This window comes from Canis lupus, chromosome 1 (genome assembly GCF_003254725.2).
Source record: "Canis lupus dingo isolate Sandy chromosome 1, ASM325472v2, whole genome shotgun sequence".
NCBI lineage: Eukaryota > Metazoa > Chordata > Mammalia > Carnivora > Canidae > Canis > Canis lupus.
The window spans coordinates 79096566-79122056 of record NC_064243.1 but is presented as its reverse complement, the minus strand read 5'-3'; the positions used below and the strand labels follow the sequence as shown (position 1 = coordinate 79122056).

The 25491-nt window shown below is 37.8% G+C and overlaps 1 long non-coding RNA gene across 1 annotated transcript; it reads right to left on the bottom strand.

Moving 5' to 3' along the window:
• Nucleotides 1-302: 302 nt before the first annotated feature.
• Nucleotides 303-11230, bottom strand: LOC112643839 (uncharacterized). The gene is made up of 3 exons (XR_003125935.3): nt 10231-11230; nt 9579-9666; nt 303-2210 (listed from the first exon to the last, which is right to left on the bottom strand). It is a non-coding gene; the product is annotated as an uncharacterized LOC112643839 (long non-coding RNA).
• Nucleotides 11231-25491: the final 14261 nt, after the last annotated feature.

The following is a 25491-nucleotide window of genomic DNA, read 5'->3' as shown; positions in this document are numbered from 1 at the left end:
TGTTCCTGCTCTGCCTTGTGATATAGTGATAAGCACTTTGTTAAGAAATGTTTGCAGTGTATTGTTTTTACAGTTGAGTTTATATAAGATGTCTTTATTATTATTTATTTAGTTCATTTAATAATAATATCGATCATTTCATTTATTATAATAAACATTTTGTATACTATGTGATATGTACTTTTCATATACATAATTGGGGATATAATTATATAATCATAATCATATAATATAATATATAATAATTATATATATCATTAATTTGAATTCATAGAATCCTTAAAAATGTAAAGTAGGTGTTATTCAGAGTCAGCAGATTGAGACACATAGAGTGTCCAGGCATGTCATTTTTTGAATCAATGTCTCTTAACTTAACTGGGAAATCCCCAGGCATAGCATCACATCCGGTTCTGAAGGTTAGTCCTTGTCTACATCTGTACTGGCCAGCCACAAAGAGCTAGTGATGAAGAGTTAATTGTGTGAGCGGTGGCCGTGGCCGGCAGGCTGTCTTGAGAGCACTGTGCTCCTTCCGTGTCCTGGTCCTCTGTGCGGCCTCTCAGCCCAGACCTCAGCCCTCATGTTGGCCTTGTCTCCCATGGCTCCATGTCCTGTGTCTCTGTTGCTTCCTCTCCCCAATGTCCTGCTTGCTCCCGGATCTCCCCAAGATCAGACTTTACTTTGTGTTTCACCCTGACTTGTCTTGCTGGTATCTATCTGTCTCACACTTGATTTCTCCACCATCTGGAACAAGTTCTAGCAGCCTAATTAACTTGTAAAGTGTGTTCAGTTTGGATGGCGAAATCATCTTTCTTCCCTGTGACTTGAACCTCCTGACCTTTCCTCATAAAACACTCATGTCCTATTTGCTACCCTGTGCTCAGTTGTCATTACTTTGTGTTGACAGTTTTATTGTTTCCTGGTGACCCCTGTCCATCCACAATTACTATGGTATGTGGCAATCTACTTATTTCAAAGTTAAATGTGTGGGATAAAAATAAAACCAAAAAGTTCCACATTTGAGGGAGGAAAATAAATCCATGTTTTTAAGATATAACATATATTCGTTCATATATATAAAAATTCATTGTAATTTATCTTGCTAAATGAGTGAGTAGGTCTCTTAAACATATCTAGATATCAGCTAGTAATGCTTGGCTTTTTAGATCTTCCAGGCTTTTAAAATTATGCATATAAATAAGCAAACATCTAAGGAAATTTTTTCAAAGAAGCGAAGATCGACTACAAAAAGATATATTGCAGCAAGAAACAAAAAATGGCTTTAAGGTATTGACGATAAATGAAGATGATTCAGTCTTTCAAAATATCCAAAATTTTTACATAAAGTAAATGTATGTACAGGAAACTTGTGTGACCAAATCATAATTTGGGAATGAAAGTAATGAACAAAAAATAGTCTGGGTTATGTAACAGTATAGGGTGAGGGTAAGGAGACCGAAGTCTTTCCCTTCGTCACTATCACTGATTACAAAATAATCTTGGGTGGAATGTATACCATGTGGATGCCTCATGTTGGTAAGTAGACGATGGGGGCTAAAAAGAATGGCTTCCACCCAGTAATCTCTAAAGCTGATATAAATTAGTGTCACATAGCATAGCTACAGACATATATTTAAGGAAATCATTTATTTGTGGTTGCATTCCTGTTATGAATTTAAATAGGAAGGGACTATCGTTTACTTTTAAAAGTTGAAAGGCCAACAAAGATATGAAAAAAAAGTATGCTATATTCCATAGGAGGCCAAGAAGTCTGGAATTTTTTAAGATATAAGTAAGTTCTTCTTTGCATCTATATGCTCTTTATTTAGAGTGAGTTTTTATTAATTTCCATATTCCTCTTGGAGTCTGTGGAATTCATGTCTTCTGGAAGAATGAATGAGGAAGAAGAACATGTCTATTTGAGGAAGCAGGCCCTTGACAGTTTATCTTTGGATTAACTGATAATTTTTGTGAGTCAAATTGTCCAGGATTTTATCCTGAGTTTCTTCAGAGAAGTGAAGGGAGGCAAAAGTAACACTTCTCCAGTGCTTTGGGATGCTTGGGAAGAAGCTATGTGAGAAGCACAAAGTATCGCTCTCATTTGGCAATCGTGATTCTAAGGCATATTGAAGCAGACACTTGAATGCTCCAAATGACGAGATAATCCAGATAAACTTTACGCGTCTTGCAGCTTTTGAAGTTCTTAAAGCCAACTAGAGTGGAGGGATAAAAGACAAACCAAGTTCTTAAGTTAGTTCATATCATACACTTAGTGTCTCTGCTTCATATGAATCCCCAGCTGCCAGCAGCGAATACCACAGCCAAGCACCTAGAGTCAACTCATCTGCGCATGGACAGTTCTATCACACATAAGTGCTATGGATTACAAAAATGAGACTATCTTCCTAAGTAACTTGCTTTCTTTCAATTAACACAATACTGAGTAATTAAATGTTTCTCTATAATATCAGTTGTAAATGCAAAAATAGTTCTCCATTACATAAGAATGAATCAGAATTTAACCAAATCCCCGTAATTGGATATTCACAATATACATTAGAAGACTCCACCAACATATCAACATGGAAACAGATTAGATCTGACCTTTTAAATTTCCTAAAGCTGTTGGTAAACACAAAGCCTGTGGAAAGCCCACATGGATAGAGTCAGAAGCCCTCTGAGTATCACACAGTGGGTCAGAAGGGTGTGGGTCCTATAGACCTTGTAGGAGGACTAGATGCTTAAGTAATAATCCATGTGAAGTCATTGTGTAAACTGTATCAAGTGTACAAATGTGACTAAGGCTAAGAAATGACTATCTTTCAACATAGATCTGTTCATCATTCTTTCCATCCTAAGATATTAGCCTATATTTAATCATTAGTTAAGGTTTATATAGTTTTATTTTGAGTGTATCTTTCTTAGAAAAGCCTTTTTAAAAAGATTTTATTTATTCATTTATTTAAGGGGGGTGGGTTGCAGAGGAGCAGAGGAAGAGGGACGAGCAGACACTGCTGAGTCTGACTTGGGCTGGATCCCAGGACCCTGAGATCATGACCTCATGATCATGGCCGAAATCAAGGGTTGGATGCTTAACTAAGTCATCTTAATGCCCCTTAGAAGAGCCTTAATATGGACTCATGTATAGTTCAGTTGAAAACGTGCTCACGGCTTTATAACCAAAGGAACACATTTAGATTTATGAAGTCCTGTGGCTTGTATTGTCAGTGTAGCTGAGCAGAACTACATTTCCCAGAATGCCCTTTCCTGGTAGGTTTCAGGTTCAAGTAGGCCATTAGGGAAATTCTTACAAGATTTGGAAGACCAAAATGAAGTCATAGCAGTCCAGTTATTTTTGGCAGGTTGGTTTAGCATGCCACACACGGGGCCACTGACATACATTGTTGCTGGTCTGGCCGGTCACCTCGCTGCTGTGGGCAGCACCCAGGCTCATCCTGCTCCCAGCCCCCACCAGATCAGCTCCTTCAACTTCTTCAAAAGTTGGGCCAGGTATGCATGTGGCTCTGCGGTTAGAGTACAGGTTTTCCTGCAGATTACCCCAGCAGCAGTATCTCAGAATGTGACTGTATTTGGAAATAAGCTCATGAGGGACCTAATCAAGGGAAAATGAGGTATATAGATGGGATCCTAATCCAATATGACTGGTGCCCTTGTAGGAAGAAGAGATTAGGACACAGACACACAGGGAAGCCTGAGTGGCTCAGTAGTTGAGCATCTGCTTTTGGTTAAGGGCATAATCCCAGTCTGGGGATCGAGTCCCACATCAGGCTCCTCATAGGGACCCTGCTTCTCCCTCTGCCTATGTTTCTGCCTCTTTCTCTCTGGGTCTCTCATGAATAAATAAATAAAATCTTAAAAAAAAAAAAAAAGGATACAGACACTCATAGAAGGAAGGCCATGTGAAGACACAGGGAGCAGCTAAGCTGCAAGCTAAGGAGAGAGTCCTCAGAAGAAACTAATGTAGCTGATACCTTGAGCTTGAATTTTTAGGCTCCAGGATGGTGAGAAAATAAATTTCTGTTCTTTATGCCACCCGGTCTGTGGCGCTTTATTATAACAGTCCCAAAAAACTAAAATAGCATTGTTAGTTTTTATTAAATGACTCAGTTTCTATAAAAGCAATCTCTGTTGTCCGCTTAGATATACATCTCTATTTAACAAGTGACATAAGCTAGTCCCACAATAAGCATACTCTTGAACTTGGTACCCACCTACCATTTAGCAAAAATCAAGCTGAAATAATATTTATGAAAGGAAGTTTGCTCAAAGGCCATTTATTTCATGAATTCCACCAGATATTCTAAAGCTTACCTCTGGAGCAAACTTTATCCTCTTCTGTGTAATGTTGGTTCAGCATTAGATTGTGTTTAATAAATTACTTTTTTATTAAGGTGTCATCAGCATAGAGCAAAGAAAATTCTAGAAAGGGTTTTGAGAAATGTATTTGTGTGTCTACGGAAAGGTTGCTACTGAAAACATTGCATGGGATTGTTGCTAAAAGATCCCTAAGGAGAAATTCTGACTAACCTAAGTACCAAGAATATCAGTTCTTCTCATAATCAATTAATCCAAAGATTAACTTAGTATTTAGTTTTTTCAAGGATGGCTAGAAAGTTGGATAATGGTTCTTAAGCTTAATATGCAAAAGAATCACCTGAGGAGCTAATTCTGAAACTGAGTGAATAAAGAAATGTGACAAAATATTCAATTTAGAATAAAGCTTAGTCTGATCAAAAAAATTTAAACTGTTTCTTTAGGTAATATTCAACTCCTCTTAGATAAAATTGCTTTGGTCCAGTTTCCCCTTATTTTCCTTCCTAGGATGGCATATGGGTTTATGCGGGGGCTTCAGTGTCTATGGTAGTGAGTGGGTGGAAGGGCCTCTTTGCTTTTCTGGTTCTTGAGTGTCCACTGGTTTCAGACCCTTGACCTTGGTTCTCTACCATGCCTTCCACCTAGTCTTGTGACCAGCCCACCCTGTTCTACCTTCTACTGTGGTGCCACTTTGTCCCAGCACAGCAGCTACCACATCAGTCTGGCTGGCTCACAACTCAGATGCCCACATGCCAGGTCTTGAGGGAGAATCAGAGGTGTCAACCCAGATCACACTCCCTCTAACCATGTGGTGTACTTTCTATTTAATTAGGCTGAATGGTTGTATGTTGGTGTGGAGTCCTCTGCACCATCACCTTCTCCTTGACTCCCAGATGGAGAAAAGAGGCAAGAGTCCCTTCTCTTTAAGGTTTCTTTCCTTAAATAAAACAAATCACCCTTGCTGAGTAAAAGCCTGAGAGAGGGACATCACGAGACAGGACTGAACACTTGACTCTCATTTCTTCCTTCCTCCTCTGCTCCCTATAAATCCCCAAGCTGGAAATAGCTTTTGTTTTTCTTTACCTACATTTTGATCTCCTTCTACTATGGAGCAAGAGATTTCCTGTCATTGCATTCATGGGTGGAAATGGAATTTTTTCAATAGTAAGAAGAAGTCAATGGGCCTGGGTCCTCCTGCATTGCTTGTTGATATACTGAAGGATGAAATAAAAGCATTTGGGAAATCCCTTCTTTCTAAGAAATGCACGGCTCTTAAGCTTATTGACTTTCTGCTAAATCCTATTTTGTATGTCAGATGCTGAATATCACATCAGTATTTATTTTTATTTTTCTCTCCCTAACACATCTCCCCAAGCAGATGGGTGCTCTGAGACACGTACTTGGAAATGCAAAACAAATAAAGCACATTTATAATTTAAAAATTGTCTCTAATATGTACTGCTCTATTATAAATAATAATAAAAGATACCAGAAAAAAAAAGAAAAAAAAAAAAAGAAAATGGCTTTGAAAGTGGGGAAGAAAGTAAATAATAAACTCGAAGTCATCAAAACTGATTTCTTCAGCCCTGGTTGCAAGAAGCAGTCCTAAAGGCATAGATACCAAGAAAGAATAGTTAGTGTCAGTGCCATATATTGGTGCTCTAATTTGGTACATCTATTGATAGACATTTAACTACTTTGAAAATTAGATGTGGATTATGCTATGACCTGACTAAGGATTTAAGGAGTGAGGTCAATATTTCCAGGAGTAGTAGGATGCTGGCAAGTAATCCGCATTTTCTTTGCTTCAATTTCTTCTCTTCACTTTTACAAAGTTTGATAAAATCATTCTCTCATCTTTCTTGCTGACCTCAAATGAATGTGGTGGAGGAAAAAAAAGTGAAGAATAAAGGTCCCTTTAGAAAAAGGTCAAGATATTAAATTTATTACATCATTTATTGTTACACATCAGGAATGGGCAGCTTTCTTATTCTGTATCCTGAATAAAGGAACCCTGGCAAACTGGTGGGCAGTTTTAAAAACTTTGAAAAGAAGTGAGTCTTCCTATTTCATTTCACATGCCTCACTTCTTGTTTTGAGCGAGACTGAGATAAAAGGAAGACTTAGAAATACATGGTCATTGGACATGTAGACAGGGCAGGAGGAGAGACCCAGCATGTGACATTAGGTGCCACGTGATTCCAAACAGTAGCCAAACCTCAGCGAGGAAAACAAGGACATCTACAGTTAGAGAGTAACAGGAAAAATTTCAGAGCAGGATCACTTTCATTTGAGGGGATTTATTATTTAGGCTTGTACAGCAAGCACACACAGCTGGCTACAAAATCCTTGAAGATTCTGAGAGCTTTACAGTTGGCTTAATTATGGGCCCCCTCATTTCTCTTTTCTTCCACAAAGAATCCTTGTTTTGTCTAAAGGTTGTTACCAGCTTTAAATTCCATCTTTACCATGAATGTGAGATGTGGTTTTTGTTATTTTTGGATCTACCCTGGTCTCCATTTTCCATCTCCAAAGTCCTGTCCTTATGCTCTTTTAGACCCAATTTCTTTTCTCCCCCATGTGTTTTTGTAGTAGTAAGGACGGACATGCCATCACTTTTTTTTAATTGAAAATACTATAGTAAAGCTCGGCCATGAATATATTCTGGTGGCATGGCTTGTAAATGAGAAATTTTTTAAAAGATGCCTTTCTTGATGAATCCAGTAGTATTGTCTTGGTTAAAAAAAATGATGGCAGGGTGGAGTCTCCTCTTCTCCCAAGCACCTCTGATCCCAGTGTACAAATAATGTTTATATTCCAGTTCACAGGAAAAAAAAAAAAGGAATGTGAAAATATTTCATTGAAAGCTGACAGCTTTAACGAACTTTAAAGGTTAACCCTGGTGCTAGTTAACATATCTATTCATGTCTCCATCAGCCTATTGAATTACTCAGCTGAACACGCACACAAAAGCAAAACTTGAAAAAAAAAAAACACCCAGAAAGACAACATTAATAATTCATAAATACTGGAGGCTGGTGACTGACAATTTTCCCCCTACTGTGTTGAAGTCTGTTAAGAACTGAATCCTGATAGCTTCTACATTACTTTAGAAACTCAGTGAGCAACCCTGTCCAAGAATGTTAATGTTTCTGTAAGTGGTTAGCTACCGAAACAGTGGATTTCTATCCCCTCAAGCACTTGTTCATGTCCCTTTGGATTAGTATAAGGTACAGCTTTTCATGAGATGTTTAACTGACAGTTTTTATATTTGAATTTCTCAAGCATCTGCAGACCATAAAGAACTCCAAATTCAGCCATAATCCTCTGTTACAAAGTAAATCGGCATTTCTGAACAGATTCCAGATACCAATTATAGCATTAATGAAGATATACAATCGTGTTGTCTGCCTGGGCAGGGTTAGAAGCGATGTTGCTCCTGACAGGGCTGGCCTACCTCGGAATTCACCATCCTCCCTCTTCCACATGCATAAAATTGTGCTGATCAAACCTTCCCATTAAAAAGAGGAGTTATGAACATCTTTAAGGATTAACCATTTTCCTGGGGACATAAGGGACAAATACCACAACTGTTTGTTGCCTGACAGTGAATTGATTTCAGGGTCTTGTCTAGGAGCAATAAACACTCAGGCTTGATGTTATTAGAAAGATATAGAAAAGAGATGCCATGGAGGACTGAGATGGGAACTTTGGACCCTCCCGCTGGTGCCAATGGCCTTTCTCATCATGGGTTTGCTTCAAAAGGGCTCCATGGATGTTGTCTATCTCATGGCTGATGTTTCTACCACTCAGTAATGATTAAACTCTCTTTTATGTTCCCCACCCAGAGATTTTAATTGTCTGTCACACCTGCTCTTTGGAAAAGCAAGTGGAAGAAAGGGGTCTTCTCAGAATTGGAACTGGTTGACAAGAGATTCTCTATGATTCTCATAAGCCAGCTTCTAAATAGGAAATGATGGTGGTAGTCCAATGTTAAAACCCTTATGTGGCTTCCTAAATTTCAGGGTTAGGAAGGCTTATATGAGGAAGGTTTACATGAGGGACAGTTAGAGAAATAACCCAATCTCTGCCCTGATTAGCAACAAACTTGTTTCTATTTCTCTTACATTGCATTTATGGCAACAAACAGAAACTATTATATTAACTAGTTAAAGTCCTTACTCATTAAAATTTTAGTCTCAGAAACAGCCTCTAAAGGATGTGAGTTTTCAAGAAGCTGTTGCAGAGTAGAAACTCAAAAATAATTGATTACCTTAATGGATTGGCTTCTGTATTAAGCAATAAATAAAGCCCAAAACATCTACCGAGCACCTTCCCTCTAAGAAGGACTTCACCAGGTATGATGTCTGTGTTACTCATTTGTAATGGAGGCGGTTTGAAATCCTGCACTGCTGATCAATGACCATGTAAGAATGGACAAACTGCCTAAGCCTTCTGACTCTGTTTTCTGGTCTGCAAATGGAGGATAATAGTATTTACCTAATAGGGTTGCAGAGCAGTTTAAATAAAATAATGTAGATGAAATATCTAGCAGAATTAAAAGTAAGTGCTATTTCTTCCCCTTACAGTGGAATCAGAGTGATCTTTTAAAAGGTATTGTGTGTGTGTGTGTGTGTGTGTCTATGTGTGTATTGTTTACTGTGATCCTGTGAGATAGAAAAAGCAGTCTTTGATTACTGCTATTTTTCAGATGAAAAAAATCCAGGCACAAAGTAATGAATGTGATTTGTCCAAGTTTGCATCTAATTCCAAATTGGCAGGTGTCTATAACTTTTCTTCTTTATACTATTTCTGTATCTAGTGACTTTTTGCACCAACTTATAAGGAAGTTCATATTAAATAATAAATACCTTACTCCTAAGTATTTCAGTCAAACTTTGTCATTGGGCTAAAAGTTATAAGTTAACAGGAGGAAGAAAAAGGTTTCAAAGAGCGCTGATGCAATATTTAGTGGTCTATGCTTTTTATAGAAAAAAAATGTAATAGTTATCATAGCTAATAGTTATTTTGGGCTTGCTAAGTATCGGAAGCTGTGTTAAATGCTATAAAGATATTAACTTTTTGAATTTTATTAGAGAGAGAGAGAGAGAATGCAGGTGAATGGGGGAGTGGCAAAGGGAGAGAATCACCAGTAGACTCCTCACTGAGCTTGGAGCCTGAAGAGGGGCTCAGTCTTGTGACCCTGAGATCATGACCTGAACCAAAATCAAGAGTTGAATACTTACCCAACTGAGCCACCCAGGTGCTCCTTAACTTTTTAACCTCTTGCAGAAATCCTAGGGTATTGATACTGTCAGCATCTCCATTTTATAGCTAAAGAAACAGAAGCATGGAAAGGTTCAGTAAACAGCACCAAATTACCTATATATAGTGGGTGGTGGAGCTGTCTCTCAAACCCAGGAGTTGTAATCAGAATTCACAATACTTAATGCCTTGATTTTACATCCCAATTGTTTATATGAAATATAAAATTGTGGTAAAAGAGACAATAATGTCTCAACATGTTTATGATTTTGACATTCCTTGAGGTTGAATTTCAAAGTTCTTTAAGAATAAAGGAAAAATTTCAAGGAATTCAATTAATGCTCATTCTGGTCTATATAAATTTTTATTTTTATAATTTCTTTTTAATCTCTTATTTAATAAATAAAAATTTTAATACAAAATTGAATGACAGGTCAGACAAATGCAATGGTGCAGGTGATCTACTTTTTGTATCTGAGACTATGTTCACTTTATTATAAAAGAGGATGTCAATTATAATTTTGTCTCTAAATCCAAATTTAATTAATATGGATTTAGTCATAGCATTTCCTCACCTATACAGAATTCTCAACTATACAGAATTTTAGATATTATTAAAAACATTATCAATACCTTTTTCTTGAATTTTTTGGTCCCTCTCCATAGCCTAGAGACTCATAGGACAGGTGGTTTAATCATTCCTCAGCTTGATCATATTTTAGAAAATTTAACTTTGAAATCCGGAATTCTCTTCTGTCCAATGTGCATTTGACAAAATCTATTTGATTTTTTTTCCTTGAAGATTTGAGGCAGTTTGTAACACAGCAAACCAAAACAAAATAAAAAATCAGGATCAGATAAAAAGAAGAGCATAATTATACACAGTATAAGGCTCAACCCTTGTTGCCAAAGCTGGTGTGAGAATTTGGCTTTAAGCCATTGTGTAACTCCTTGAGGGCAGTGAATGGATGTAATAAACACTGACCTCAACTACATTTTTATAACCTATAAAACACTAAATTTCATATGGCCTGATTATATGATGACATTTGATAAAAGCTGAAGGTAAACATTACTCTCTTAGGGATATGCTAATGTGTACCAAATATATCACTTTCTGGTAGCTCAGCTTACTTCAAGGATGCAAGTACCTAGAGAAGTTAATGGATTATATAAATATTTTCAAGACTTTTTTTTCTATATTACAGTTACTTTGCAAAAGTCTCATGAACTTTCTCTCCCAAATTTATAAAACATATATAAAGATACAAAGCAACATAAATGCTTATTAATCTTTCTCTCTCCTCTCCTTCTCTTTCCTTTCCTGTAACTGTATATCCATAATTGATGTGTATTAGTCTGTTCCACAATAAACAATGCAAAAAATGCTAGATCCAATGCTTTAAAATATCTTTTTTATTTTCTTTTTTAAAGATTTACTTATTGGTTTCAGAGAGAGAAAAAGCACAAATGGGAGGGACAGAGGGAAAGGGAGAGAAAATCTCCAGCAGACTCCGCACTGAATGCCGAGCCTGATGTAGGGCTTGATTTCACAACCCTGAGATCACGACCTGGGCCCAAACCAAGAGTCAGATGCTTAATCAGCCTCCACCTTTTTCTCTTTCTTCTTTCTTTCTTTCTTTCTTTCTTTCTTTCTTTCTTTCTTTCTTTCTTTCTTTCTTTCTTTCTCTTTCTTTCTTTCTTTCTTTCTTTCTTTCTTTCTTTCTTTCTTTCTTCTTTCTTTCTTCTTTTCCTTTCTTTTTTAAAAGATGTATGGCTGAGCTAGGGTTATAGATTCTGAAATAATCAAAGTTCGAGGTCAGTGAGAAGGAAAAGAAGAAATAGGAGAGAACTGAAGCTGGTATTTGCCTTGATGACATCTGCTGAACTCTATAAGCTAGGCCCTATGTTCTGAAGTTCCACATGTGGGGAATAGGAGATAACACCTGTAACCCAAGGAGAATGGGATGGCAGGTCAGCACCTTCCACATATGGCTGAAGTCAACACCTTCATTTGGTACCTTGGAAAAGTATATGTCTTTCATAAGGAGACTAGCCTGTTTTGTCTTTGGTGAGAAAAATATAGTCTTCTCAGAGAAGTTAAAAAAACAAAGGCACAATCACCACTTTAACTGGAAAAGCTCATCAGTAAGAGAAATTCCAGGTTGTTAGTACTGCCAGGTCCATCTAGAAAACAAACAAACATGAATTCTATCTGGAGGGATGAATAAACCATAAACTCAGGAAGAAGAGGCACAGAGCTTTTGACAGTTTCATGGTACTCAGAAGACAAGAATTGGAATTCATTGCTCTTCAAAATGAGGAACTCTGAAAAATGCTCCAGGCTTTAAATTGAGTCTCCTGAGGGGTAAGCCCTGGGAATAAAGATAAACTGAAAATAGACTAGATCTTCCAAAAACTGACACCAAATCCCAAATCATCTCAATCTCTGATTGGGTAAAGATGATCAGCCTCTCATCCAGCTGCTTGTCTGAAAAATAGTAAATTATCTCTATGGAAAGAAAACAGCATTTAAAACTTCTGCATTTAAAAAATACATTACATCTGAGATTCAAAAAAAAAAAATTACCTGATATGCCAAGAGGACTACTTACTAAAAACCAAGAGGAAAAATATCAAAGATATAGACCTTTAGGTAATCCAGGTACTGACATTAATAACTTTAGAAAGAGGTGAATGGAGGAGAATTTCACCAGAGAATTACAACCTATAAAAAATAACACAGAGGGAATTCTATAACTGCAAAATTTATGAACTGAAATTAAGAACTCAATAGATTGATTTAACAGGAGATTAGATAAAGCAGGAGAGAAAATTAGGGTAATCATTAAAAGAATAATAAAAGGAGGCATAACTAAAAGCTAACAAAGGGGAAAAATTGAATAATAAAAGCTACTTGATAAATCCAAAAAAAAAAAAAAAAAAGCAAGGAGAAGACAAAATGAAGAATAGTTTGGACAAATAAGAAGCAAGAGAAATTTAAGCAGAAATAGTTCAATAATTACCTTTAACAGATACGGAGCAAATACACCAGTTAAAATACTGTCAGTCAGATTGGGTCAAAAACAAATCAAAATATGTTTTATATGATTGTAATATATGACACAGAAAGGAGAAAATATAGAGGAAGCGCACTGGGCAAACACTGACCAAAAGGACCTGGTGGGCTGTACTACTAGTACTAGCACATTTAGTAACAGGTAAAGTGTCCTTCAAAGAATAAGTATCATTAGGAAAAAAAGAGGAAGATATAGTGGTAAAAAAGTCCGTCAGAAAGCTATAATAATTCCAATTTGGTATGCATCAAAGAACAACACCTGAAAATGTAGGAAGCAAAATTGACAAAACTAGAGTGAAAACAAGTCCACTATCATGTTAAAAGATTTTAACTTAGAGACACCTGGGTGACTCAGTGGTTGAGCATCTGCCTTTGGTTAAGGGTGTGATCCTGGGATTCTGGGATCGAGTCCAGAGTCCAGCATGGGGTTTCTTGCAGGGACCCTATTTCTCCCTCTGCCTATGTCTCTGCCTCTCTCTCTCTGTGTCTTTCATGAATAAATAAAATCTTAAAAAATTTAACTGACACAATATGAACACAAAAATTCAATAAAAATAGAGACAATATGAACAGCATAATTGTCTAATTTGGCCCAATTAGCAAACATAGAACACTACACTTCAGGATATACCTCTTTTCAGGTGCAAATGGAACATTACCCAAAATTGACTACAGAAAGCCATATGGGGTAGAAAGTAAGTCTCAATAACAAATGACTGAAATTAGAAGTGTGTTCTCTCTAATAAAAAGGTATCTTGAAAGTCCTCAAGTATTTGGAAATGAAGCAGTTTTCTTTTGAAATGAACCAAAAGTTATCATAATGGAAATTAGAAAATATTTAAAAGTGACTGTTGGGCAGCCCAGGTGGCTCAGCGGTTTAGTGCTGCCTTCAGTCCAGGGCATGATCTTGGAAACCTGGGATAGAGTCCCACGTCAGGCTCCCTGCATAGAGTCTGCTTCTCTCTCTCTCTCTCTCTGTCTCTCCTCTCTGTGTCTCTCATGAATAAATAAATAAAATCTTAAAAAAAAAAACACAACCTGACTGTTAATAAGAGCATTCACATATTGAAACATGAAGGATACAGCTAAAGCCATGATTGTAAGGGAAATTAGAGTTTTCATTGTGTACATTGGATAAGAAGAGAGGCTGGAAAGTCAATGATCTGAGCATATAAAGGTGTTAGAATACAAACAGCAAATTAAGACCAAAGATAGTAAAAAGGAGAAAATTTTAAAAAGAGAGAAAATTAATGAAATAAAATACATATGTATATAGAACATATCAACAAAATAACATTTGACTCTTCAAAAGATTTTTAAAAATTCATAATCCTATAGCAAAACTGATAAATAAAAAAGAGAGAAATACAAATTACTGATATGAGGAATAAAGAGGGGACATTATTACAGATCATACAGTCATTAAAACTCACATCAGCGTATTATAAACAAGTCTATCCCAATATATGTAAAAATTCAGTTTAAATAGATATATTTGTAGAAAACTACAGTTTACCAAAGCAAATTCAAGAAAAGATAGAATATTTGAAAAGTTTTATATCAATGAAGGAAACTGAATCCACAGATAAACAGTTTTCACAAATAATTCTCTAGGCCTAGATGGCATCATTTCTAAATTCTTCCAAATATTTAAGGAAGAAACAAATAAACAATATTTAGGCAAACTTTTCCAGAAGTTATAAAAGAGGAAACAACTCCCTATACTTTTTGTATCCAACATGTAATACTGATAACTAATTGGACAAAGACAACAAAACATAAAAATTATAAGTCAATGTCTTAAACATAGGTGCAAAATCCCTAAACAAAAATATTTAAATAGCAAGTCCAGTGATGTATGGAAAAGCTAATATATAACAACCAAATTGTTTAGAAAACAAAAGGTGAATTTAATATTTGAAAATAATTGAAATAAAAAATTAACCAAATAAAGAAGAAAATTATATAGTTATCTCAATATAGTGGGAAAAGCATGTGAAAAAATAAAAAAATGGTTCATGATAGAAATACTTAATAGCAACTAGCAAACCGATAATAAAGAAAAACATTATCAGCCTGATGAAGAGTATTACTACATATTGAATGTTTGTATGCCTCCCCCAAGTTCGTATTTTGAAATCTTTATAAGATACCCAGTCTTTGGTATTTTGGTATAGCAGCACAAATACACTAAGATGGGTATTCTACAAAATACCTATAGCCAGCCTCATACTTATGATGAGATGCTGAAGGCTTTCCCTCTTATATCAGGAATGACACAGCATCCTAGCTCCTGAAAATAGGCAAGAAAAATAAATAAAATATATAAGGGTTGAAAATGATGAAATAAAATTTCATTATTAAATGGTGACATGTAAATATAGAAAATCCAAAACAATTTACAAAGAGTTAAAAAGTGAACTTAGTGAAACACTTAATAAATGTCAATAAACAAATATCAATTTTTCTCTATGTTAGCAAAACAATTAGAAAATTAAACTTTAAAAACATGTTATCTACAGTAGCATCAAATAACATCAAATACTTGATCATAAATACAAAGGAATTGTGAGGATCCTCTACACTGAAAATTAAATAACACTATTCCAATCTATTGAAAGTTGTGAAAGAAGCCAAAATATGGGCCAAAACCACGGTCACATGTTTGGAGGTTTAATATTAAAAAGACATTAGCCCTTCCCCTATGGATTTATAGATACAATACTATTCCAAGTTGGTTGGTTTATTTATTAACAGTCATCTCTCTCTCTTGCTCTCTCTCTTATTTATCTCTCCTGGAAAGTGCCATGTTGATTCTAAAATGTATATGAAAATATAAAGGGGTAAAATTAGCTAAGATGATTTTGAAGAAGAGGAACAAAGTTGCAGGGCTACAATACTAGATACCAAGATTTATCATAAAGTTGTTATAATTAAGATAGTACGATATTGATATGAAGATAGCCTAATCAATGAAACAATAGAGTCCAAAAGTGACTCACCCTTATAAGGTCACTTGATCTATGATAAAGATTAAACTGGAGATCTGTGGGAGAAAGAATAATCTTTTCAATAAATGGTGCTGACTCATTCAGATATACATATTTAGAAAAAGAGTATTACTCCTACCGTAGACCATATTGTAGACAAAAAAAACAAAAGCAAAAGCAAAATAATCCTAGAATTAATGATTAAGTCTAACTAGGGAAGTTGAAACAATAAAAATTTTAGAAAATAACACAAAGATTGTAGAGACTACAACTTCTTAGTGGTATCTATAACTCACAAAAGAGATGCAACCCTTCCAGAGATTCTGTCCAGAGTGGCAGGGTAGAGAGACAGAAGAGGTTGGGGGGGGGGCGGGGGATGATAGGAGGAGAGGTGAGGGAAGATGATGAGAAGGGAAGGGAGGGGAGGAGAGGGAAAGAGAGAAGAGAGAGGAGGGGAAGAGAAGGAAGGAGAGGTGAGGGGAAGAGAGAGAAACACTACCTGGCTTCTCCCACCTTTAATCTCCCACTGGAGCCTACCCTGCTGGACAGAGGTAAAAGCCAGTTGTCAAGGAAATTTGAAAATACAGCAGAGCAGAGGACACAAAAGAAATGTATCTGAGAGTAAACAAACAAAACAAGAAAGCAAACAAAACAAATAAATAAAAACTGCCTGACACAATCAAGTTCAAAAGCTAAGCATCAGTCAAGGAATAGAAGATGAAGCCTAAGTCAGAAGATGGGAAGATACAGAAATGAGACATACAGAAGGGAACAGAAATCCTCTGTGAGGTGAGAGAGTCCACATTAATTACAGAAAATGAAGCAATGGCATCAAATGGGCTATTTTCCTGAGGTCCACATAGACTATGTACACAACATAGACCAGGTAAACCAATTCTATCTCAGATTTCACAGAGTCTTCTCTTCACTGGGAGTTCTCCTGCCTGTGTTGCTTCCTGATTTGGATTGTGAACAAATACTAAGAGGAGGTAGTAATGACTTCTTAAAATGCCAGTCATCTTTATTATTATTTGGATAAATTGATTCCATATAACAAGAATCAAAAAAGCTCATGGGTGGAATAGGATAATTATTAAAAATAAGTTTATTTCCTTTAACCCACCTATTACTCTTTATTTACTTTTATTCAAACTTTAAAAAATTCCATTTGATTTGATTTTTAAAAGGCCTTCCTATTGAAAATTTTAAATCCATCTATACCTATACTATTCCTATATCTGAATATGCTGTTAAGTACATTCTGAAAGGTAATAAGTCAAATAGTTACTGTTGACAATGAATTGAATATAATCCTTGACTCTTATTCAGCCTTTAAATTGTTAGTATGAGCTGAGAGGAAGGAAAAAACCCAACAAAACTCCAAACTGGTTCCAAGAATGGCTTTCCTTTTTAGCCAGTGTTACATTTTTCACAGGATGGGGGAAAAAGCTTTAGTGGTTGCATGCTGTTCTCGGGTAATACTTTTTAGTAATGCAAGAGCTTAGTTGGCTGGGTAACTTGATTACTCTGGAGGGCATGCTATTAGCAGAATGGGAAGGAATCAAAAGAAAAAAATTTACATTAAGGCCACAGACATGCCATACAATACAATTACTTCAGGTTTTATATCCAAAAAGCTATTATACTTTTTTTCCCCATTCTTTTAGCACTGTGGCATTCTGGTAAGGGGCTTTATAAGAGGCAAGAAATGGATGCTAGCCCAGAAAAGCCCAAGAGATTGTTTTGTGAATGAAAAAGGCCTGAAGCTGGGAATAAGTCCATATGGATTTTTCTTTTTAGCTCTTTCCAATGAATTGTGGTTATCCATGGATAATCAATTTACTTCTTTTTGCCTTAGTTTTCACATGGAAATGATCATTCTAGTTTTTATCACAGAATGCTATATGCATAAAAGAGACAATCTGTACAAAATACTTTTGAATACCTGACAAAAAAGCGTAATGTCCTTCCAAATCATTACATGGAATCTCACTGTTACTCACTTCTCAGTAGAAATTGTTATAAGAGAAGTGCATTTTGGAGTTGTTAGCAGTCAGGACAGGTTAGGTTATGCTGTAGTAACAAATCAGTCCCCACATCTTAGTTGCTTAACAGAAGGGATTTAATTTTCCACATGAGTTTCCTACATGGGTCTACAGTAGAAGGCTTTGCTCCAAACAGTTACTCAGATCCAGGCTCGAGAAGCCCACCATCTTGTGTTGCTGTCACCTCAAAAACATGGTTTCCAGGGCACCTGAGTGGCTCAGTTGGTTAAGCGTCTGACTTTAGCTGGGGTCATGATCTTAGGGTCCTGGGATTGAGCTTGGAGTTGGGTTCCCCACACAGTGGCAAGTCTGCTTGTCCCTATTTTTCTTTCCTCCCCCTGCTCATGCTTAAATAAATAAATAAAATCTTAAACACACACACACACACACACACACACACGCACACACAAACATGGTTTCCAGCATCTTTGTGAGAGGGAGAGAGAGATTGCATAGAGCACTCACACCTCCTCTTCAGTGTCTTGACCAAAAGTGGCACAAATCATTTGCTATTAATCATGTGACTGCATTTATCTTCATGAGGCCTGGAAAGTTTCGATATGCCTGGGAAGGAGCAGAAAACCACAGGGGGTGAACCCTGCAGTCTTACCCATAGTTCATTTGAAGTCAGTGATTGAAATATGGCGTGGGGCTCATCAGAAGGACACCATTGACAAATGAGGTGGACTGTTATCACTTAACACATGTACGTGATCACTGTAGTGTTTTAATTTCACTCCTACTTTGGTGGATGTCCAACCAAAAATTTTCATGGTGTTAAGGTGAGCCATCAGCGTAGGTACAAATTCTTACCTTAAATGTTAGACTCTGAGCTGCTCTTTGAGCAAACTATGACCTTCTGCTTCCATTGGGAAGTCTTAAATAGTCCATTTATCCTTCCAGGAGCCTGCTATTGTATTTTGGCTAGAGAGAACAGGATCAGGGACAAGTTAAGATCTTGACATTTAAGACAGAGACACATCTAGTCTGAGTTTGCTGAGCAGCTTATCAAATCCTGCCTTAATCTCAGTACATGTGCTGCAGAAACTATTTGATAAGCAGGTAAAAGAGATAATTTATGTAAAAGTGCCTAGCTCAGTTCCTGGCGTGGCTATAGTGGGTGCTCAATTGTTCCACTTGTCCTCCCTTTGCAAAGGAAGTGAAAATCATACTGGTTTCTACTCTATGTATGAATATATTTGTTGGGATTCTCAGGTAATGATATCCTTCTTATTCCTGTACTTCTGTCTTACCAGTTTTATAATTATGAAGCTATTAAAACTTTTTTAAAAAGATTTTATTTATTTATTCATGAGAGACAGAGAGAGAGAGAGAGAGAGAGAGAGAGAGAGGCAGAGACATAGGCCGAGGGAGAAGCAGGCTTCATGTAGGAATCTGATGTGGGACTCGAACCCGGGAATCTGAGATCACGCCCTGAGCCAAAGGCAGACACTCAACCGCTGAGCCACCCGGGCATCCTAAGAACCTATTAAAACTTATTCAAAGGTAGGACTTTCTTTGCAGTCAGGACAGGTTAGATTATGCTGTAGTAACAAATTTCTTATAAGCCATGTACTGAAGATACAGCGGTGAATAAAACAGCCATAGTGCCATTTGTGCTTTTTGGCATAGGGGTCCAACAGCAATGGAGCCAGAGAGTAAACAAATAGATGAACAAGTCAAAAATATCAATGAGATGTGCTGGGGAGAGAATTAAGGGCAGAGGTGACATAGCAAAGGACTGAGGGCTACTTCAGAGTGGTGGTGGATCAGCTTGGTTTCCTCGTGGGAAAACAGAGGCAATTTAAGTGCTGCAGGAATAAGGAGTCAAGTGAATGTGGGAGGAACTGGAGAGTGAAGGTGTGGAAAGCCTCAGACTGGGAGTCAGAAGCAGTCACTGGCCCATTTGGAAAAGCCACAGATCAAAGCAAAGCTCAAGAAGTAGCACAAGACCGCTCTTGAAGCTAGACTTCTTGGGCTGTGCAGTGAGGCTGACTTGCCCAGACTTGCAAGAATGATGATCTCTATCTTCTAAATCTTACTCAAATTCCTTTCCATGGGGAAACCTAAAGCAGAAGCATTACAGAAGCTAAGCAGAAGCTTAGCTTTCAGTGAGTATAGTGATTCCACCCAGAGCAGACAGCAGACATTTTAGCACCAATGGTAAGGATGACATTTAAGGGAATCTGATGACATAAAGGAGTCAACTTTGGAGAATGTTAGGGAAGAACATTACAGGTGGAGGGAAAAGCGAGTACAAAGTTACTAATGCTGGAAGGAGCTTCCTGTGTTTTCTAGAAACATCCAGGAGGCCAATGTGGCTGGAGATGAATGAGAGAAGAGTAGGAGAGCTATTGGGGAGTAAGTGAGGAAATGAGTCATGTGGGGTCCTACAGCCTACAGTGGGCCCTTTAGGGGTCTATGTTCCTGGCTGGCTTGTGCCTGAGTCCTGCGGATAAACTGTGGTAGAAAGCTGAAGAAGCTGCTTAGAAAGGGAGACTCTGTGACACCTAAGGACCCAGGCTTTTCTGTTTTAGCATTAGGCAGTGGATAGTGACAGAGCAGAGAGAAGGGTGTTCACTGCAGAGTTACCAGCACACAACAGGGTTTTGTAGCATAGAGTGTGCAGAGAATGCAGTACTGTATGGAGACTGGAGAAAAGACATTTGGGAACATCTGGAGACAGTTACGTTAGAAGAGACATCAATGCTTTTACAGTTGGAAAGAGCCACCTTGTCAGAAGGGAGGTGCTCTGTAGTAGGTTTGAGTTGTCAACTGACAGATTCAGAAACAAATGTGAGAATTCTCATCCAGAAATAATAGGATGAAAAGATAGAATGAAGCTTTGAAAGGGAAGATGAAGGTCCGGTGAAATATGGGTTATTAAATATTAGAGTGGCCTCATGGTCCTCCAAGCTTGGGTAAAAGCCATGGGGAACCTCAGGTTTCATTCACTAAGCCCTTGCTTGAATGTGTTTAGAAAGTTAAAGGATATTCATTTCCCTCTGGGAATTCAGTGATTTCCTTCCCACTAGATGTACATGCTTCATGGAAACAACTAGGTTGCTTGGAATTTTTATTCCTCATAATTTCAAACCTCAAAGCTATGGTTTTAGATATTTCAGTTCTTTTAACAAAAATGCTGGCTAGAGTCTATCAAAGGCAGGTTGGTCTGTGCCCCATTGTAGTGACGGTTCTGGGATGAACAAGATGACTCCAGTGCCCTCACATGTCTCTCCTTCCCATTGCCTGAAGCACCATGACAGAGAGGCACTTGGCCTGTTGTTAAAATTGAATCGCAGTTGCCCACCATGATAACTGCTCATTAAGGCTCCCTGTTTTGGCTTTCTTACCTTTTCTATCAAACTTCTGCAACCCCCTACCAGTCCTTACTAAGATCACCTCCCAAAAAAACCACTTGTATGCAAATGCTACTCTCATTGCCATTTTCAGTGAAAGTCTAGCTAAAGCCAACAATCACAGCTGAACGTACTGAGGGTGTGCTAGGTGCCAGGTGCTACACAATTATCATCTAATTGCTGAAACAATCCTAGGAGGTAAATATTTCATCATTATTATCCTTATTTTACCCATGAGGAAAACGAGGCACAGAGTAATAATGTAGTTTGCTCACCGTCACCAGCTAGAAAATGGCAGAGCCAGGAACCCATGGGACCCTTATTTGATTGCCATCCCTCTTTCACCAATTTCTGATCAATTTGGTTCTTTCTGGCATCCCATTGGAAAATATTTAATCTCTTTGTTATCCTACTTTCTAAAAATTGCTCCCCCCACACACTTCCTTCCTCATTATAATATATAATAACACGGTGCTGTTTTTATAAAATTCCCCTCATCTGAGCACTTCTGTAGAAGCATATATTACTACTGATGGTAATAACAGGCCACCAGCCTCGCCAACATCTTAACGTTCTTCACATTTACCAAAGAATGCCTTGATTGATGTATTTCCCCCTAAAGCTTTTGAGACTTGTCTGCCTCTGTATGAGAGGCTGAGGCTTTGAGCCCAAGGCATCTCTTTGGAGAGTGATGATTGCAAGGAGAGGAATATGTGTGATGCATTTAGATTGCAATGCCTGTGGGTCTTTACTGAGGTTCCTTTTTTTTTTGCTTTTTTGGGTGCAGTCCCAAAATAGCCCACTTTCCTTCACCCAATTTGATTTCTTCTCTCGGGGCTCCTCCGGCAACACTGATCTGTTTATCTATCGTGGTACCAGTCTGCCCCAGGATGGAAGCTAGAGGACTAGAGGTTGCATCTATGTTTATATGGCTGTTGAATCTCCTGCTCAATCTTTCTCCCTGTGTGTGTGTGATTCAAACTTTGTTTCAGTGGGATTTTTCTATGGGATTTGTTTGATTACACTGGAAACTCTTAAAGAAGCCTAATGTATATTCTTTATAGTTCAGGTCACAGAGATGGACTCCATGATTTCTCCCTCCTCTCTTTACATATAACACTCATTTCTGTTTCTCTTTTTGTTTGTTTTGGTCTCTCTTTCTACCTGCTGCCTTTTCCGCTCACTCATCTGTCTATCCACCATAGTGACCTCGGTTCCCATACTGTTATGGTCTTTCAGCTTAGCTTCCTACAACTAAATGAATTGGCTTCTGTGCTCTGTTTCTCAGTTCCTGGGAGATGGAATATGATTTGCCATATGATTTGCCCAGTTGGAGCCAAGAGACCATCCCTGCTACAACCAGTTGGTGGGGACGATGTTGTTTACTCAGAAGGAGTTGCCAGTCTAAGAAGATGCTCCCAGTGGCAGGAAAACTGACCTTTGTGTTGACTAAAATGTTTTTGTTTTATATACATATATATTGTTTATATATATACAATGCCAACACATTTCCAAAATTACACTACAAACATTATCTCATTTAATTCTCACAGTTATCCTGAGATATAGGTGTAATTATCACCATTTTACAAATGGAGAGTCTGAGTGTCTGTGGCTTTCCCAAAAGGAGAGGGCTGGTGTTGGATTTGTAATAGAGCTTAGGACTCTATCTCCAATACTGGTGCCCTTTCTCCATGGGAAAACTGATTGGAAGGACTAGTTAGAAAAACATTTTGTTTTATTTTCATTTTTAAAAAAAATTTATTTATTCATGATAGACACACAGACAGAGGCAGAGACATAGGCAGAGGGAAAGGCAGGTTCTCTGTGGGGAGCCCGATGCAGGACTTGATCCCAGGACCCCAGGATCATGCCCTGAGCCAAAGGCAGATGCTCAATCACTGGGTTACCCAGGCATCCCTAGAAAACCATTTTAAATGCAGGAAGCATACTTAGTAGATGTTACTGATCTCCCATGAAGAGAGGGGTGAAGTGCATGGAGCACATTTTTATTTTCTCACTCCATCAGGTCAGCTCACCAGAGGTGAAGCCTGCCTGCTGATACATAACAAGGTTCTGAGATGATGAGCAAGAAAGCCCTGCTGTTCTGGAGCAGAGTTCCCTGGGGACAAGACTCAAAGAGCAATAAGAAGAGAATAAGTGAATCAAGAAGACTCCAGAAGGAAGATGAGAGCTAGAGTCGGGCATCTGGAGAGCAGCGGCGTGGCCCAGACAGGACTCAGGGACCATTTGAGAAATTATTTCATGCTGCCTTAAATGAGACTGAAGAGCAAGAGTAGCCCTTCCCCAAGGATCTGAGGAAGTTCTAGTTTTATTAAGATAATAAAAATGCCTGATGTTTCCTTTGCCAGTTTAAGTTTTGTATGCACTGTCCTCTCCCCTCAGTCCTTCTCTCTTGCCCGCTCTCTTACTCAGGAGCTGCTTGTATACACACTGGAGTTTTTCAATCTATTTATGACTCTTTGTGTTCTTGCAACTTCTTCGTCCCACTCCAAGGACACTAAGGAAGAAGCGTTAGAGATAAAGCACTAGTGTAGGAAAAATACACTAATTCATGCAAAATGTTTACTGCCAACAATGGCTTTATCTGTTGGCCAGGCAGGGTTTTCTGCAAATTCCCGTTTCCTGTGACCTATTGTCTTAACCAAAATGAAGGATGCTTTGATGGAGAACAGCCCTGGCTTGTCGTTACCAGAACATATGTATTCCCAATTTTCACATGACTGAGGTTGGCTTATGGCTTACGTAGCTTCAGGCTTAATAAGAAGTAAATGAATAGAGTGACGCCTGAGTAGGTCGGTGGTTGAGCATCTGCCTTTAGGTCAGGCCATGATCCCAGGGTCCTGGGATTGAGTCCCACATCTGGCTCCCTGCAGAGAGCCTGCTTCTTCCTCTGTCTGTGTCTCTGCATCTGTGTCTCTCATGAATAAGTAAATAAAATATTAAAAAAAAAAAGACTGATATCATGCTCTTTGAAAACTCAATCACTTCAATTTTAAAAAAAAAGACGTAAATGAATAGAGGGAAAGTTTTCTGGAATACATGACAAACATCATGCAGGAAAATCTTGATGGAGTCGAGGGGATACTAATTTAGTGAGGATCCACAATGAACCAGGTACTCTATTGATCACTTCCCTGTACACATTCCCTATTCTTATCATTTTATATTTTGGTCTCCCCTCCCCCCCCTTTTTAAAGATGTGTGTGCAAGGGACACCTGGGTGGCTTAGCCTTTAAGCACGTCTGCCTTCGGCTCAGGGCGTGATCCTGGGGTCCTGGGATCAAGCCCCACATTGGGCTCCCTGCATGTAGCCTGCTTCATTCTCTGCCTGTGTCTCTGCCTCTTTCTGTGTCTCTCATGAACAAATAAATAAAATCTTAAAAAAACCAAAGATGTATGTGCAAGGGAGAATATGGCTCTTAGGACTCCTGCAACATGCCTGGGGGTTCTGGAAAGTGGAAGACTTCAAGATTTCTCTCCTGAGATGAGAAGTAACTCCTGAGGGAGATAGGTAACAAAGTTTCCTTACAGTGTTTGCAATTATATATATTTATTTTTATTGAACATAGCCCTTGGATTAAGATTAACAATAGTGACAACATAGCCCATTCACACATGACTAGCACTGTTTTAGGTTCTCTGTTTATATAAGCTCACTTAACTCTCTTGCATCCCTGTGAGATACATATTATTATTTTACAAATGTGGACATTGACATAGGTTAAGTGACCATCTCCAGTATGCATAACTGGTTTCAGTAGTGAAACCAGGATTCATGCATGGTGAAGCCTTGCAGAATCCACATTCTTAATCAGTGCAATTATCAAAGGTCTGAAACAAGTTATACACACATTAAATTATGACAGGAAAGTTATATACACAGAGTGGGACATTACTGAGAGGTCACATCAGTAGAATTCAGTTCTAGTTCAAGTTTTGTGAATCAATAGCCATGTGACCTTGGGTACTTCCTGCTCTGAGCCTCAATCTTATTTGCCAAATGAACAAAAAGCAGGCCACTTCCTGTATTGCTTTGTATTAACAGTCTAATTATTCTTGGTCTCTATTCTTTCTGTGCCTTAGAAGTACATGAGGGATTCTGAGTAGTATACCCCATACTGCAGAAAAAATGTAAAGCATGGAATTTTTTTTTAAGTAGGCTTCACAGCCAGCATGGAGTCCAATGCGAGACTTGAACTCATGACTCTGAGATTAAGATCTGAACTGAGATCAAGAGTCAGATGCTCAACTGACTGAGCCACCCAGGTGCCCCTAGAATATTTTCAAATAGAATAAAGTGTGTCAAAAAAAAAATAAATAAAAAAAAAAGAATAAAGTGTGTCTTGTTGTAATCATGTTAATTTGCCTTTAATGTTATTAGAATAATTAGAGAATAA